Source organism: Anomaloglossus baeobatrachus, chromosome 3, assembly GCF_048569485.1.
Source record: "Anomaloglossus baeobatrachus isolate aAnoBae1 chromosome 3, aAnoBae1.hap1, whole genome shotgun sequence".
Lineage (NCBI taxonomy): Eukaryota > Metazoa > Chordata > Amphibia > Anura > Aromobatidae > Anomaloglossus > Anomaloglossus baeobatrachus.
The window spans coordinates 83,850,556-83,867,386 of NC_134355.1; the positions used below are offsets into that span (position 1 = coordinate 83,850,556).

The 16,831-nt window shown below is 43.8% G+C and overlaps 1 protein-coding gene across 2 annotated transcripts in view; it reads right to left on the reverse strand.

Moving 5' to 3' along the window:
• The window catches only part of MACROD2 (mono-ADP ribosylhydrolase 2), a 2,939,506-nt gene that overhangs the window by 2,503,409 nt on the left and 419,266 nt on the right, over positions 1-16,831 (reverse strand). The window lies entirely within an intron of this gene.

The window sequence follows — 16,831 nt, forward strand, 5'->3', positions numbered from 1 at the left end:
CAATGAGGAAGGAAGGAGGTGGCCGGCATGTTCCGGCCGCTAATCTCCGCCGCTCCGCTTCTATTGGACGGCTGCCGTGTGACGTTGCTGTGACGCCGCACAAACCGCCCCCTTAGAAAGGAGGCGGATCGCCGGCCAGAGCGACGTCGCAGGGAAGGTAAGTCCGTGTGACGGGTGTAAGCGATTTGCCCGTGTCGCACAACCGACGGGGGCGGGTACGCTCGCTAGCGATATCGATAGCGAAATTGCAGCGTGTAAAGTACCCTTAAGTGATTTATATAATTATGCATGTAGATTTTGAAACCTTGTGACAGATCCACTTTGTATGAACCGGTCAGCTTCCCGGTCAGCTTCCCTGTACTTCTAAAGCACCATCATAACTTTCAATTAGTCTAGTAATAAAAAATCCGTTTTATGCCATATGCGGTGATGGGGCCACTAACTTTAATTATCAAGACCATTCAACCTCAGATCATGTAATAGCGGCCAAGAGAGTGACTCACATTTGCCACATCTTTATCTCAAATTGCTGATGCACCTCAACTCTATCACATTCACTGCAACTCTATCACATGCACGCGACTGTTTACCTGTGTTGGGAAGAAAAATGAAGCTGGGTGTATGCTCTTCAGCTTCATCAGCACACTTCTTCTCCTTCTTAGCCAATTAGCAGCACTGTGACTACACAGAACCTGGAAATTGTTAATTTTTAGCCTGGCTCTTTAAAATATTCTAGAGGATGCAATTAGGGTGCCCCCCACATTGCCTAACAAATGACTATTTTGATAAAAAAAAATGTTTGTCAATATAACAGATTTTCTACTTACAGGCAATTTGTCACCATGTTTGCTACCTCGTCGGAAATCAGCGTGATATAGGCAAAAAGACCCTGAATCCAGTGATGTATCACATAGATTACTGGGTTATGACACAATCAAAGTTTTTAGCAACTTAGCAATGCACTAGAGCTGAGATAGCTGACCCCACCTACACCAGGCGGCTCGCTATAAACATTGTACATTGACAGTAAGGTGCCAAGGCAGGGGCGTATGAGACTACAAATTTAATGTCCTGGTGATAAAACAAACATTACAAGTAAAGAACACCATTGACCTTGATTAGAGAGGCATTGCTGAATTATGTGTGTTAGGGGTGCTTCACACACAGCGAGATTGCTGCTGAGATCGCTGCTGAGTCACGTTTTTTGTGACGCAGCAGTGACCTCATTAGCGATCTCGCTGTGTGTGACACTGAGCAGCGATCTGGCCCCTGCTGTGCGATCGCTGCTCGTTACACACAGCCCTGGTTCGTTTTTTTATTGTTGCTCTCCCGCTGTGACGCACAGATCGCTGTGTGTGACAGCGAGAGAGCGACGAAATGAAGCGAGCAGGGAGCAGGAGCCGGCATCTGGCAGCTGCGGTAAGCTGTAACCAGGGTAAACATCGGGTAACCAAGGTGGTTACCCGATATTTACCTTCGTTACCAGCCTCCGCCGCTCTCACGCTGCCAGTGCCGGCTCCTGCTCCCTTCACATGTAGCTGCAGTACACATCGGCTTAATTAACCCGATGTGTACTGTAGCTAGGAGTGCAGGGAGCCAGCGCTAAGCAGTGTGTGCGGCTCCCTGCTCTCTGCACATGTAGCTGCAGTACACATCGGCTTAATTAACCCGATGTGTACTGTAGCTAGGAGAGCAGGGAGCCAGCGCTAAGCAGTGTGCGTGGCTCCCTGCTCTCTGCACATCTAGCGACGTTATGATCGCTGCTGCGTCACTGTGTTTGACAGCTAAGCAGCGATCATAACAGCGACATACAAGGTCGCTGTTGCGTCACAGAAAATGGTGACGTAACAGCAACGTCATTGTCGCTATCGCTATGTGTGAACCCAGCCTTAGTTAACCCTTTCAGTATGCGGTCTTCAGATTACATAACAAAAACCTGCTGATAGATTCCCTGTAAAGGCGTTATCTTGTATTCTGATAAAAGTCTACAGTCACTCAGTGCGCACGCTGTCAGGATTTGCAGGTACTGATGGTGAGAGTGGTCATTAAAGTGACTGCAAATATGTGATTTTCTTACATGCAGCCACCTGCCAACTAGACTTGGTAGGTTTCTTTCAATTCACTGGTATTGAGAGGACTTAGGAATGTCTAGTTGGAATGTGCCAAATCACATTCTTGCATGTCAGTAAAAACACAGGAGAATCCTCACAGCATGCACAACCGACTTCCTCAGGATTGAGAAGTCTGCAGTCCCTGATTAGGGTATAGGTGCTGAGGCTATGTTAAAATACTCATAATTGAATGCTTTTATTTACTTACATGCACAGAATAAATAAATGTACAACATAAGAAAACCACTTTAAATTGGTTTTCCCAAGAATCAACATTTATTACCTATCCACAAGGTAGTGATGCATGTCTGATCATAGAGAACCCCACTGCTCACAAGAACAGGTATTTTTCATCCCTTGTAGTTAGTGATGGGTGAACCTGAACGGTAAAGTGTGGGGTCCATGCAGCATCGGACTGGATACCAGAGAAATCTCCACTAATGCCAGGCCTGGATTCAGTTACCTGCATTTCACTCCAGAGCTCTCACCTGAGCTCCGGAGTGCAGCCTACATTGAACCATGAGCGCCGAGTGATTGATTCCCCGGCGATTGTGGTTCAGTACATGAAAGCTGCAGACAGGCCGAGCTGAACTCCAGTGCTCTCACCTGAACTCCGGATTGCAGCCCGGCCTGTCCGCAACTGTCATAAACTGAACCGCAATCGCCAAGGAATCAATCACTCGGCGCTCGCGGTTCAGTCCTACAAACTCTAAGATCAATTCAGGCTGAACTCCGGAGCTCAGGTGAGAGCTCCGGAGTGCAATGCAGGTAACTGAATCCAGGCCTGGCATTACTGGAGATTCCTCCAGCAGCCAGTCCGATGCTGGGTCCATGCCAGAGACCTAGTGTCCGTGCACGGACCCCGAACACGGACTTCTGTTATTGTTCGGCCTGCAGGTTCACCCATCTCTACTCGTAATTCCACAAATGTCCACACTGAAGAGCTATAATGGATCAGCGGGTGAGGACCCCCCCTGATGCTTATTAAATATCTTTTCTAATGACAAAAACAGCTGCAGCTGTACTTGTATGGTAGGGCTTCCCGTTCTCATGATCAGTGGAAATTCCAGTAATGCGGTTTTCTGACGTCAAATATGTTGATTCTGGGGAAAAAAAAACTTTTAAAATGGTGTTATCTTGCACAAATACTTAATTGCAGAGCTCTACTATATTTTTTAATGAATCTAAATGGCAGGAAATTTTCTTATTCACCAGTTCTAATCGTAGAACACGAGAACTGTAACACAAATGTGCTTTGTCCCACGTTACTCTGGACACAATTGCCTTTTGTTCATGATTCTTAATATCCTAATATATTAAATAAATCATAAATAAAACCGACAGAAAACTAAGATTGCTACTTAACTTTGTGAAAGGAAAACAAATCTGATACATAATGTAACTAGAAAACTATTTGTCCCAAAAGTTTCTGATTATGACGAAGCACAAGGAAACACATGAACCATTTTTCTTCAGACAAAGAGCAGATTTGCATCCAATCTTCAATGCCCTGGATAATAAACGAGGACTGATGTAATGGCTTTTCTCCGTCCATGGCGGAGCCCTGTAATCAATGCCCATTTGCAATTTCATTATGAAATAATACATTTGGGTACATTAATTGATTATTCTGGTATTGCTGTAATAAAGCAAATGTGTTCTACCTGGCAGTATTAATGCCGGGGATGTGATTGATGTAAATAAGAGTTTGTCAAAAGCCTGGGGACAAATATTGATTTACAGATATGAATGTAGTGAAAAAGGAAAAACCCAGCTGCCATATCTGCCGTTCACAGAAAACCTTGTTCGCCGTATTGGTATTTAAGAAAAATTATGTATGTTTAAATTGAGTGTAATGTACTCTGTCACTTATAATAGATCACTTACACTTTCTAAAGCATTTACAAAACCCCTGAAAGTAAATATGTCACTGTTAGAGAAAGCAATGTGCGGAGAAATGAAATAAAACTAAAGAATTACCTCCTTTTACCTTGCTTGGACATTTAAGAAGAAAATGGCAAACTCGCATTGAAAAACTCCCTAAGAGTTATAATTATAATGCTGAACTCCTGCAGTTTTAGTGCCACTCCGGCGTAGTAGTGGAATATGTTCTGTCCAGTCAAAACAGACATTGGATAAAATCTATATATACTGCCCCTGTAGGATAATGCGAACATGGAAAATTTACAAGCTGTTCTACTGCAACTCACTTCTTAGTGCTTATCTAAGAACCAACGTTGCCTATGTAAACTCTGCTGCACGACCTCTACCGTCTCCAACTTTCCTCTGATCGCTAGCTGCTTCGTTACGAAAGTGCAATATCTGCTTTTCCACAGAGAACTTGTATAGTCTATTGCCACATGTTGCTCTCAGACTATGAGTAGAGATGAATGAACCTGAGGTCTGATTTTCGAACAGAACTGAATCTTAAAAAAATCAAGGTTTGGCTATGGACTGGAGTATGGATGCTTTACGAGCGAACTTTACTCGCGCAAGCAACGCTATGCTTAGGTATGCTTGCTGCTCAGCCCTGTGTGAGCCGCTTGCAGTGTTTGAACGGCGCACGCTGGGGGTAACATCAGCATGATTATATGTAGTGTGCAACACAAAAAATTGTTTGAAAAAGCCCACCCATTCTCCCCCGGAAGTGATGGTTGATAATTTGTGGCTTACTCAACCTGCCAATCAGGTACTTGCTCCGGGATTCGGATCAAGCTCAAGCCAGTGGAGGCTCAGCTTCTTGGCTGCCGACGAACCAAACCTCCACAGGACTGCTCACCTCTACCTATGAGGTGTAGCTTGTGGCTGTCTACCATCATGTGCCAGGAAAGTGGCAAGTTTGGCATGCAAGTCTGCAGAGGTAGGGACGTGGCCTTTGACGTACATGTACGTCAAAGGTCGTGTAGGGGTTAAAATCTACTTTGTTGGTGGGACACAATTCCAAGGCTACATTCACACATCCATGTGAATTTTACTATGAGAAATAGACTCTTGTTTTCCCCCAGGCGTCACTCTAGTTGGATCATTTTATTATTTTCACATTTCTTCCCTAAGAAGCGTGTTAGTTCCAAAGCCAATACAAAGATGCATTAAGATGTTTTTATTCACATTTAACTCTAAGCAACAGATCCATGAGCCACAGATGCAAACAGAGTCTTTCGATTTGCATCCATGTTTTATAGATTCTTATAAACTTGAAAGGTCAATTGCAAACACGGATTATACGAGGACATGCTCTGAGTCTCACGGATCTGTGTTTTCACGGATGTCTGCATAGATCCATAAAACTCCTTGTGTACATGTGCTGTCCTAGAAAAAAACATGGATGTGTGAATGGTGCCTATGTATGACAGTCAGCTAAGAGCTTGAATGAGAATTTTCTGTGAGTAAATTTATGCCATTTCCCGTAATATTTTAAAAATGCTCTGGAGCATAGTGCTCAAATCAAAAAAGGTCCGTGGAGCCTCTGTTAGGAGTCTCGACACAGAAAATAGCCAGATATCCCTCCAGGAAGGACCTAGCCAATGAGTGGCTCTTTTTAGGAGACCACCATAACCACCATATTAAGTGGCCCTTTCACTAGGATTTCACTGTTTTGAGCGCCTTTGTTGGCTGCCGGCAGTGTTTTCTCTGGCTGGTCTCCCCGAGATCAGTGATTGTTTTGTCTTGTTGGTCTCCTAGGCATTATTCCCACCTAGCCAGAATCCTACTCCACACTGATGAGGGGCAACACCCCGAAACAGCTGTCTGTGAATGGATACCTGGCCTTGGTATTTCCCTTGTTGTATCTTTAAACTTGTCAAAGAATTGGATATTGACTAAAAGGGCCACTTAATATGGTGGTTATGGTGGTCTCCTAAAAAGAGCCACTCCTTGGCTAGGTCCTTCCCGGAGGGATATCTGGCTATTTTCTGTGTCGACACTCCTAACAGAGGCTCCACGGACCTTTTTTGATTTGCATACTTCCCAGGGAGCAATGCACCTAGGATTTCACTGTTTTGAGTGCCTTTGTCGGCTGTCGGCAGTGTTTCCTCTGGCTGGTCTCCCTGAGATCAGTGATTGTTTTGTCTTGCTGGAACGTAGTGCTGGTAGAGTAGAGATGACAGAGGATCAAGGAGCTGGTGGAGGCGTAAGAACAAGGAGAGCTAAATTTAGCAGAACAGCACAGGTAACAAGTTATATAGGATTATGCACTCTTTTAAAATTTCCAACAAAATCACAGGTACACTTTAAAATTTAAACTAAAATCTTGCATGTAGAACATGAACACATCAAATTGGCAATGCTCTTGTTAAACCGGTTGGTGTTTTTGCTGTTTATTTTTATAATGAGTAAATGGGCGGTAAATCTATAGTCTTCTAAAGTTGCATGTAACTCACATGAGAAAGTACTAATTAAAAGTTTTTGTTTTGATGTATGGAGAAGACTGGCAGTAGGTTACATCCCATTTAACTGTCAAATTTGCATATTTGTTCAACCACTAATTATGATTTATTGCAAATCCTAAAGCAATTAATTCAACTTCAATACGAAACTTTTAAAACAGAGTCTGGGCATTTTGTGATTATTTTCTCAACTGCAAAACACTGTTGCAAAAATATTGAGACATTGAATCAAGCTATGATGGGTTAGTTAATGTTTAGATGATATTCTAAATTAAAATATTTGTGTTTAATTGTAGATACATAATACTTCCCCTATTTTTTAACACAATTTTAATGTCAATGGCCATTTTTAACATTTAAAGGGATTTTCCATATTTAACTTTATTTTAGTCCAAAGGTTTGTTCTGTGTTAAAATAAAAAACAAAGATTGGGACAGCATCAGAGAGACAAGCAGGGGGTAAGTAAGGCTTATTTTTGTAGCTTAGTAGTCACAATGCAGTACTGGGCTCTTAGGTGCAATCATCGGAAGGATCTACATGGAGTTCACATGTTATTTCTGTATTTCTAAGTCCTTTAGTTTTCTATCACATTCCCAAATGTATACGGATTGGCTTTCTATAAGGCTAGGTTCACAAGACTGTATAAAAAAAATAGTTTCTGTCTTTCAGAAAACTTGGATGATTTTTATTCTCACTTGTCATTGGTCTACAATCCTTTTTTGCTTTACAGTAGCAGCTATTAATTTACAAGACCATTTTCAGTTTGCTATTTTAAAGAATTGCAGTGTATCTGTACAAATTAATGCTTTAGGCATGACATCCAATTTTTTTTTTTGCACGTTACAAACTTGAGTGCAGAGACTATTATTATGGTTTGGAGTCCTTTTGAGTCCCGAACCAGTCCAGTCATTGACTCCCACATTGGGATCAGTTGACTCCGCAGCGCCACCTGTCCGTCGCTCGAGGTGTTGGGCTGACAGGCATCAGGTGGCAAGAGTCATGTACCATCCTAAGCCTAAGTGCTCATTTAGTGCTACAGCACATGCACAGGTTCCCGCAGCCTCTCCAGGCACAAAGTGCAAGATTACTGCTATCGCGCATGTGCGAGACGTCATCGCTGACAAGGCGGCCACTGATTGGCTGGTGGTGATGTCAGCTGTGATGTGCTAGCTGCTGATTGGTCATGGTGACGTCAGCGATAACGGGCTGACTGCTGATTGGTCGCGGTGACGTCAGGGGTGACGTGGCGGCCTCGGGATGACCACAACCGGCGCCATTACCACATGCCATGTGGTCTGGGCCAGGCTATAAAAGGTCCGTAACCATGCCCATCGGCGCGCGAATGTCACATTCTCTATGACTGCAGCTCAGCAGACTGTGCTGCATGTGTGTGTGGGTTCCAGCGCCATTTTATCCTGCAAAGTCAGTGGCAGGAGTGTGTGTGATTAGGACAGCCACAATTCTCTGGTAACGCGACACGGTTAGGGTCAGCTCTTGTCCTACCAGTTCCCGGGTGCCCAGTGACGCTAACTGGGTATCCCACTCGGTCTGACGTGCCCCCTACGCACATGACTGGTAATCTGCAGCGCTTGTGGCAGACTCGTGTGTATCAGGGCTAGGAGCCGGTACCAGGTATTTGTAACTCAGTACACCTATGTCTAGCTGGGTGGCCCACATGGTCTGACGTGCCCCTACGCATGTGACCGGTAGTCTGCAGTGTCAGTGGCAGACTTGTGTGTGTGTGTGTGTACCAGTTCTCGGTTTCCCAGTGATGCTAACTGGGTTACCTCTCGGTCTGACGTGTCCCTTCGCAAGTGACCAATACCTGTGTACCTGTGAAGCTAACAGGGACACGCTATACATTGGGGTGTGCTCTTAAACACCCCCTTTGTTCACATTTGGGTTTTCCTTAGTTGCTGTATCCATCCACCAGTTCCGTAGTGGCTCTGTCATCTGCCTGGCGGACTTCAGGAGACGATTGGCATCATATTATTTTAAATCCAATTGTCCCCTCCGTAACAACTATGCTGTGATTTTTTTCCAAATACAGATCTGGTCAGTGGAAAAAGAAAAAGAAAAAGAAAAAAGAAAAAACAAAAAAAAAACAAAAAAAAACCAAAAAAAAAACCACCCGTCTGTATTGCCTCATTGAATAACATAGCACTATGTGTCTGTGATGACAATCTCTGCATAACAATTCAGAATATATTCATATTTCATACACTAAAAGAAGTAAATAAAATTGAAAATGAAGCTCTCAATTGAAATTCCATAAAATGTATCCTGTAATGAGTAAGAATGTAATGTTCATAACGTATAAAAGATTGTTTTTACACCAATAATGGATACTGTTGGTGGAATTTTAATCGAGTGGTGCCACTTTCTCTCATGTGGTCAACATGGAGTTCTCCAACTATTGACCATGCTCTAAAAATATACTGGAAAGACTGTCTGAAAGCAATAAATATTACAATTTTAATTTTATTACCATTTTATTACTACATTTGATAAGAGAGGATAGTAATGGATCCCAGGACAGGAGAAGGGAACTATTATGCAAATGTTTCCTTTCTTCTCAAATAGATCTCACAAGTAGTGATGGGCGAACCTGAACTGTAATGTTCGGGGTCCGTACTGAACACAGTGTTCGTGCACACGATCCCGAACACGCGTTTTCCTGGGAAGCTGTGAGGGCCGGGGAGGACTGGTAGGCCCAGGAGGTGGATCCACTGGACCGAGCACCCCACTTGGAGGGCAGGGTACACGGTAGCTGGACGACTAGCGTGGTAGGAACGGGAAGAACCAGGTCACCAGGGTCATGGAGTCCCATAGGACAGTACAGGAACAGGTGCAGGTATCAGGAAACAAAGACAGGACCAGGTCACTAGGGTCACAGCGTACTTTAAGGCAGTAATACAGGAAACAGGAACAAAAGGACCTGAGCACCTAGCTCACAAAACAAAGCAAAGAAACACAAGCGATGATCAGGCCCTGCCCACATGGAGAGGCCAGTCTTATATACCCAGCACAGCCCCAGGTCATTTCCTGTTGCAGCAGTACTGGGCCCATAAGACCAGGTGAGTGGGCGCGGTCCGGTCCTATACAGAGGCATCAGTCAGAGTCAGACTCCTGAGACCAGGAACAGGACTCTGGGGAGCATGAGCGGGAGCGGCAGGCACGACCGGTGGACGCGTGAACAGGACCAGTGAGGAAGAAGCGGTGGTGCGCTGGCGAGGCTGGATCAGTGGGTACAGAGCGGTGGTGCGATGCAGGTACGACTGGCTCAGTAGCTACGGAGCAGTGGTGCGATGCAGGGACCGGCTCAGTGAGCAAGTAGCGGTCGTGCGATGGTGTGACCGGCTTAGTAGGTAAGGAGCGGTGCCGAGGCATCGGGAGCGTGACAGAAGCTAGTGTTACAGTTCGGGTCCAGGGGCTGTAAAAAAAAAAGCACATTAGTAAAAAAAACATTATGATTACACCTATCGCTCCCGCGGTAATTTTCAGCTTTTTTTCGGCCGTGTTCGCGGTGACGTCAGGGTTCACCCGAATCCATGAACCATGGACTCGATTGAACTTTGTCACTGTGCGAGTCTCACATTGGTATCACCCGGCACAGCGCACACTCTCCTTACAGGAGCGGGTAGGCTGTGCACTCGGGTGAAGGCTGACAGCTCAGTCTTCTCACTCACTCAATCAGATGTAGCAGAGCTGAAGATGCTCGCCCGCCTTTGGACTAGGTCAGAGGGTTTTTTTTTTGGTAATAAACATGGAGTCTTAAATGTCTTCTGTTTTATTTGTAATAAAATATTTTTTTCTCTGTGTTGTTGTTCTATTTTATTGTTAAAATAACAGAAAATCACAGATGCTGTTACAGAGTGGGTGTCTGTGATTGGATTCTGGACTAACCTGAAACCAACCCATACATTCTAGCATCTAGACTATGTGGGCAGATTCCAGGTTACTCCAACAGCCAATTACAGATGCCCATTCTGCGTGACAGCATCTGAGATTGGCTGTTGGGTCCCTAACACATATAGTAGTGTAAAAATAAATAAATAATTTTTAAAAAATTACATAGCGCTCATGGCTTTACCTTGGCTGGCAATGAAAATATAGGGAAGTCCATTAATCTTTTTTTTTTTTTTTTTCAATTATTTAAAAAAAATAATGAAAAAAAAAATGGGTGGGCTCCCGTCGTATTTTGATCGTTGGTCAGATAAAACCAGGCAGCTGGGGCTGGGATTCTCCGCAAGCTGCAGTCGCCCCTGGAAATGGCACATTTTTTTTAGCACCATTTCCAGGCACTTTTCCCGGCTCGCCCAGCGGGTCTGATGGCAGAGGCACGCTGGGTAATAAAGGGTTTAATACCAGCTTTGTATTCTCAGCTGGTATTAAGCCCAAAATTCACGGTGTCATGCCAAATTACAGATGGTCACCATGAATTTCTAGTAAACAGTAAAAGAAAAACACAACACATAAAAAAACAATTTTTATTAGAAATAAAACGAAAAAAACATTTAGAAACTCCATCTTTATTATAAAAAAATCCTTTGTCTGACATAGTCCACAGGTAGAGCGATGTAGGCTCTGCTTCATCGCTCTGTACAGACCAACATCTATACAAAGTGAGAAGCAGGCTGACACTGAGGGTATGATTCCACTTGCGTATGACTCCTGTGAGTCTCGTATCGGTATCACCCAGCACGGCGCTCACTCTCCTGACAGGAGCGCCTCAGTACATGCAGCTGATCCACTCCTGTAACGAGAGTGTGCGCCGTGCCGGGTGATACCGATGCGAGACAGTTAAAGTTCAATCGAATCCATGGCTCATGGACTCGGGTCAACCCTGGTATCACCACGAACACGGCCAAAAGTAGCTGAAGACTGCCGAGTGACGAGCAGTGCAGTGAATAATAATCGGACCCGGAAGTAGAAGCGGCTGGGAGTCTGCAGGACGCGTGGCGAGAGCGGTAAGTGTAATGACAATGTTTATTATTAACTATATTCTTTATTTTACAGACCCCCACCCCCCTGCCCCATCCCATAACTGCAAAGTCCAAGTTCGGGGTTCGGACGCAAGTCTGCGTTATCTCAGAACCCAAACTCGAACTTTACAAAAAGTTAGGGCGAGTCTCCCGAACACAAACATCGGGGGGTTCGCCCATCACTAAGCAGAAACACTAGTGAACATGCAGTCTACCGTCTGGAAGTGCAACTGATTTTTTTCACTTTTCTACAATGAAAATTTAAACATTAAGAAGATGTGTGACTTAAATGTAGCATTTTTCAGCTTTTTTATGCAAATAAGAAGTTACAAAAGTTATGAGGTTTTCAGAATTGTCATCACAAACTTGTTTTTTCTTACTGACTGAATGTGAGAAGTACAACATTTTTAAAATCTGCAACATCTCAGTTCCTTTTCCTTGCTTTCTAGGAGTGGAAAAAATGCTGTAATTATACAAACACTCCAAAAATACTCAGCAAACAGGTTTGCTGTGGTTTTTTTGCAGCATTATTGGCTGAATAAATAGAGCTTTATTAAATAAGTACTATAGACAAATCATAGCTGTAATAAGCAGTACAAAAATGCATTGCAAAGATTGTAAGTTGAATAGAGATGAGCGAACCGAACCTGTTGAAGTTTAGTTTGGCGGGTGCAGCCAGACTTTAAATAAAGTTCATTTTGGGACTCGAACTTGACCTCAACCCCAAGGTAAGTCACTAATTGGGCAGTTAAGGTCTCCGCCCACATGCAACCAGCCATAAACAGATCACTTCCGGGGGTAGGGGTTTTCACACTTTTTTTTTTTGGTGCAGACTACTTCTGACCACACTGTTGTTACTACCAGTATGAGTCGATCAAACACTGTAAGCGGCTCGCACTGGGCTGAGCACCGAACGTACCTGAGCACAGGAGTAGTTTGCATTTGTAAAGCACCTGAGCTCCGAACCCAAACTCTGTTTTTAGAGGAAAGTCTGTGATCGGTACGAAAACGGAACCTTGGCTTCACTCATCTCTAATTTTGAAAGCAGCATTTTTACTGCAAAGAGCACTATTTTTGGCAAACAAAATGCAGTAAAAATGCTGATGTGAACATAGTCTATGGTAGGTAACCCCTCCCAATGCGGTCTAGTCCTGCAATCACTCTCCGAGTAGTAGAGGTACAGTGACATGCGAACTGTGTGTGGTGAGAAAGACTTGTTAGGGTGCATCCATACTTCTTCAGGCCTCTTTCACACGTCCGTGAAAATCACGCACGTCTTTCACGGACATGTCAAAGGTGCATATTGTCCTCCGTGTGCCGTTTTTATGGCATACGTGTGTTCTCCATGTGTTATCCGTGATAACACACGGAGAACGGGAACTTTCTGCTCACCTGTCCCTGGCGTAGTTGTCCGTGGTGCTGATCTTCGGTCTCCGGTCCTGCTGACTCCCCGCTGCTGCTTCCGGCCCGCAGTGGAGTGAATATGCAATGAGCATAATGAGCGGCGGTCGGAAGCAAGTGACAGCAACGGCAGAGACAGCAGGGCTGGAGAAGGTGATTAAAGTTTTGTTATTTTTTTTTTACAGACACGTGTGTTTTCTCCGGTGTGTGTCACATGGAACACCTCCGTGTGGTCCGTTTGCGTTCCGTGTGACACCCGTGATGCCGGAGAAAAATGAACATGTCTACGTGTGGAGCACACGGGCACACGTATGCTCCACACATACACACGGTCCATGGAAGAATACGCACGTGAGCGCAGACCCATTGATTTTAATGGGTCTACGTGTGCCCGTGTCTCCGGTATGTGAGGAAACGGACCAAACACGTACCGGAAACACGGACGTGTGAAAGAGGCCTCAGAAGGATTTTTCAAAAAATATCTCCATAAAGCTAAATAAAGAATGTAAGTGCTCTTTCAATGCATAAAGTTCTTCATTTTGCAAAGGAGATTTCTTACTTTTTTTTTAATTCAATTATGCTAACAAAATAAGATTTTATAATCACCACGAGAATCTGCTCTCTTCTCTACAGTGTCAGCTCTACGATGCCATACCAGTCACCAGACTTCTGATCCGGCAGCCAATCAATGGATTATTTTGCAGATTTGTTGCGGTTTTCACTCGAATCATTGCAAAGAGTTAAATCCATAGTGAAAGTCAGTACAAAGAATTGACATAAGGCAGATTTAAAAATCTTCAGAGCAAGTAAATTTCCTTAAAAAAATTACCTGCAGTGTGTGGATTACATTTTTAAACCGGATTTACTTTGTGTCGGAGTACAGTAAAATGGCAGCTGATAACATTAGCAGCAGATCGAAAATAAACTGTAAGGGCTTGTTCACATGTTACAGAGTTGTGCTGCTAATGGGTACATTCACCCCCTTTCAGCCCAATGACATTATTATTATATGAAAAACCAGAGTAGGTGTATGGAAAAAGTGTGGGGTGTATCAAGTGGGCTCAGCAGCAGAGTATGCTCTATACAAGGCAGATGCTGCCTGCGATACGCAGTCTCTATTTGTAAATAAATGTCAATGTAGAAGAAAACGGGTTTGAATACCGCGCCAAAACCACAGAAAGGCGAGGAGTAAAAGTAAATCCCTTTTATTGCCACAAGTCTACGCGTTTCAGGGACATATCCGTCCCCTTCTTCAGGGCAATGTACAGGATAATATTTCCTGTACGTTGTCCTGAAGAAGGGGAGGGATATGTCCCTGAAATGCGTAGACCTGTGGAAATAAAAGGGATTTAGTTATACTCCTCGCATTCCTGTGGTTTTGGTGCGGTATTCAAACCCGTTTTCTTCTACATTGACATTTATCTCATCAATGCGGGACCGCTGGCTTCCACGCTACTTCTATGTTTACTAAGGGGTTGTGACTGGCACAACCTGACAAGGTGAGTGTCTTTCCAGCATTTACCCCACACTAGTTTACCGGATAAGACCCTATTTGCGCCTTTTTTCCCACAGTTTGCTTCTATTTCTATTGGTAAATAGAGATGAGTGACATGTGGAAGCTGAAGGGATGTCTTGGTAGCTGGAGGCCTGCTGAAGCCTCCTCCCAATCACTGCTGTATTGGTACTTCTGTGATTCCCATCCTGTGGCCAGGATTCACTGGAGACCGGATTATGACTATACATTATAAAAGCTGACAGAAGTATACTCTACAAGTGATCAAATGATCACAGGTTCAAGTCACTTATAAAGACATAAGAAAAAAAATATTTAAAAAAAACCCATAAACGTAATCACCTCTCTTTTCCACAATTAAATATAAAGATATGTAAAAATAAAAATCTAAATCTTGTATTGCAGTGTTCAATGTGTCAAAATATAAAGTTAATTAACCTGTATATAAAATAATGTTCAAAAAAATAAAGAAAAATAAAGGTTATAGCTCTGAAGAAGGGGAGGAAAAACTGAAGGTGCCAAACAAAAATTGGCTGTATATTTAAGGGGTTAAAGATGATAACTCAATGTTCATTCCGGTTATCACAGAGGCATGAAGCAGATATTACTATGCTTCTCTTTGCTTACAGTCTTGACGGAGAATTCCCATGTTGATATGCTCTAAACAAGTCTGTGAATTTATATTCAGATACCCATTGATGATAAATGTACAAACATGACCATGTGGATGGGTAGCTACAAACTTTCCTACATGTGGAATATGAAATGCTGAAGCCATAATTTACCAAGGAAAATGTCTAACACTCTGGGGATCCAAGCGGCCGGCTGTAAGAAGAAACGTTTGGTTGGTGTCTGGATTTGGTCTGCAGCAGTTCTAGCGCTGATTAGCACACTCCAAAAATATTTAATAACAGCTCTGAGGCCGAGGGGCACACAACGCTTTGCTCTGTTACCCTTCAGGATGCAACAGAATCAAATTTCTAATGTCTACAAAGAAGCTTTAGAATTCTGTATGGCTGGCCTCCATTCTACTGACAATTATACTCCCCCCTTTCGAAGTTGCTTGCACATGCTTTCCCATTTTGCTGGTAAATCTCATGGATCTAAATTTACACAATGCAAATTTATATCAGATACAGTTACAATGACTTTCTTTAGTTAATGAGCTAGAAAAAAAAAACAATGTTTTCACTGTTTCGAACACAAACACAAAAAAATGAATATTCACAACGTACTTTTTGGAACCTAACAAATGGTGCTATCAGTATAATACAGTAAAGCTGAAGCATGAACATTTATATGGCAACATATGATCATGAAAAAAGCCTGTGATGTTCTAGGATGTCAGTGTAAAGGATTCGACTTTGATTCTAAACAATGACTTTAGTTGGGCATATGTGACCATGCGCCTGTAGGCTGATAATTACAGTACATGTAAATCATAGGCAGCATCCAACGTACCTAAATGATTAATCGATTCATCAATTGGATGAGAAATGAAATGTTAAGCAGTAAGGTTACTTAAAGGCCAAAGAACTGAAGAAAGATAATGATGATAATATGTAGTTAGAAGTGTAGTCCATGAGTCTTGCTTTAAGGAGCCAGTGAATCACCTACTATCAATGTGGTTACCACACTGCGAATCCTCGAGTTTCCTGAAGCAAAAGTGCAGGAAAAACTAATGAGGCTGATTATTACAGTGCAAACTTGCACTAGATAGTCAAAAAATGCACCAAATATATCTAAAGGGGGCTTTACACGCTGCGACATCGCTAATGCGGAGTCGTTGGGGTCACGGAATTTGTGACGCACATCCGGCCGCATTAGCGATGTTGCTGCGTGTGACACCGATGAGCGATTTTGCATCGTTGCAAAAACATGCAAAATCGCTCATCGGTGACATGGGGGTCCATTCTCGATTATCGTTACTGCAGCAGTAACAATGTAGTTCGTCGCTCCTGCGGCAGCACACATCGCTATGTGTGACGCCGCAGGAACGAGGAAGCTCTCCTTACCTGCCTTCCGGCCGCTATGAGGAAGGAAGGAGGTGGGCGGGATGTTACATCCCGCTCATCTCCGCCCCTCCGCTGCTATTGGGCGGCCGCTCAGTGACGTCGCTGTGACGCCGCACGGACCGCCCCCTTAGAAAGGAGGCGGTTCGCCGGTCACAGCGACGTCGCCGGGCAGGTAAGTATGTGTGACGGGTCTGGGCGATGTTGTGCGGCACGGGCAGCGATTTGCCCGTGTCGCACAACAGATGGGGGCGGGTACCCACACTAGCGATATCGGGACCGATATCGCAGTGTGTAAAGTAGCCTTAAATGTCTCGTGGTGGGTGAAGCATCTTCAGGCCGACCATTTAATAATAGGCTTATTTTTTAAAGGTTAATTTTGGGTGCAATTTTGGCACATGGGATCATGATTTAGGCAACGTCC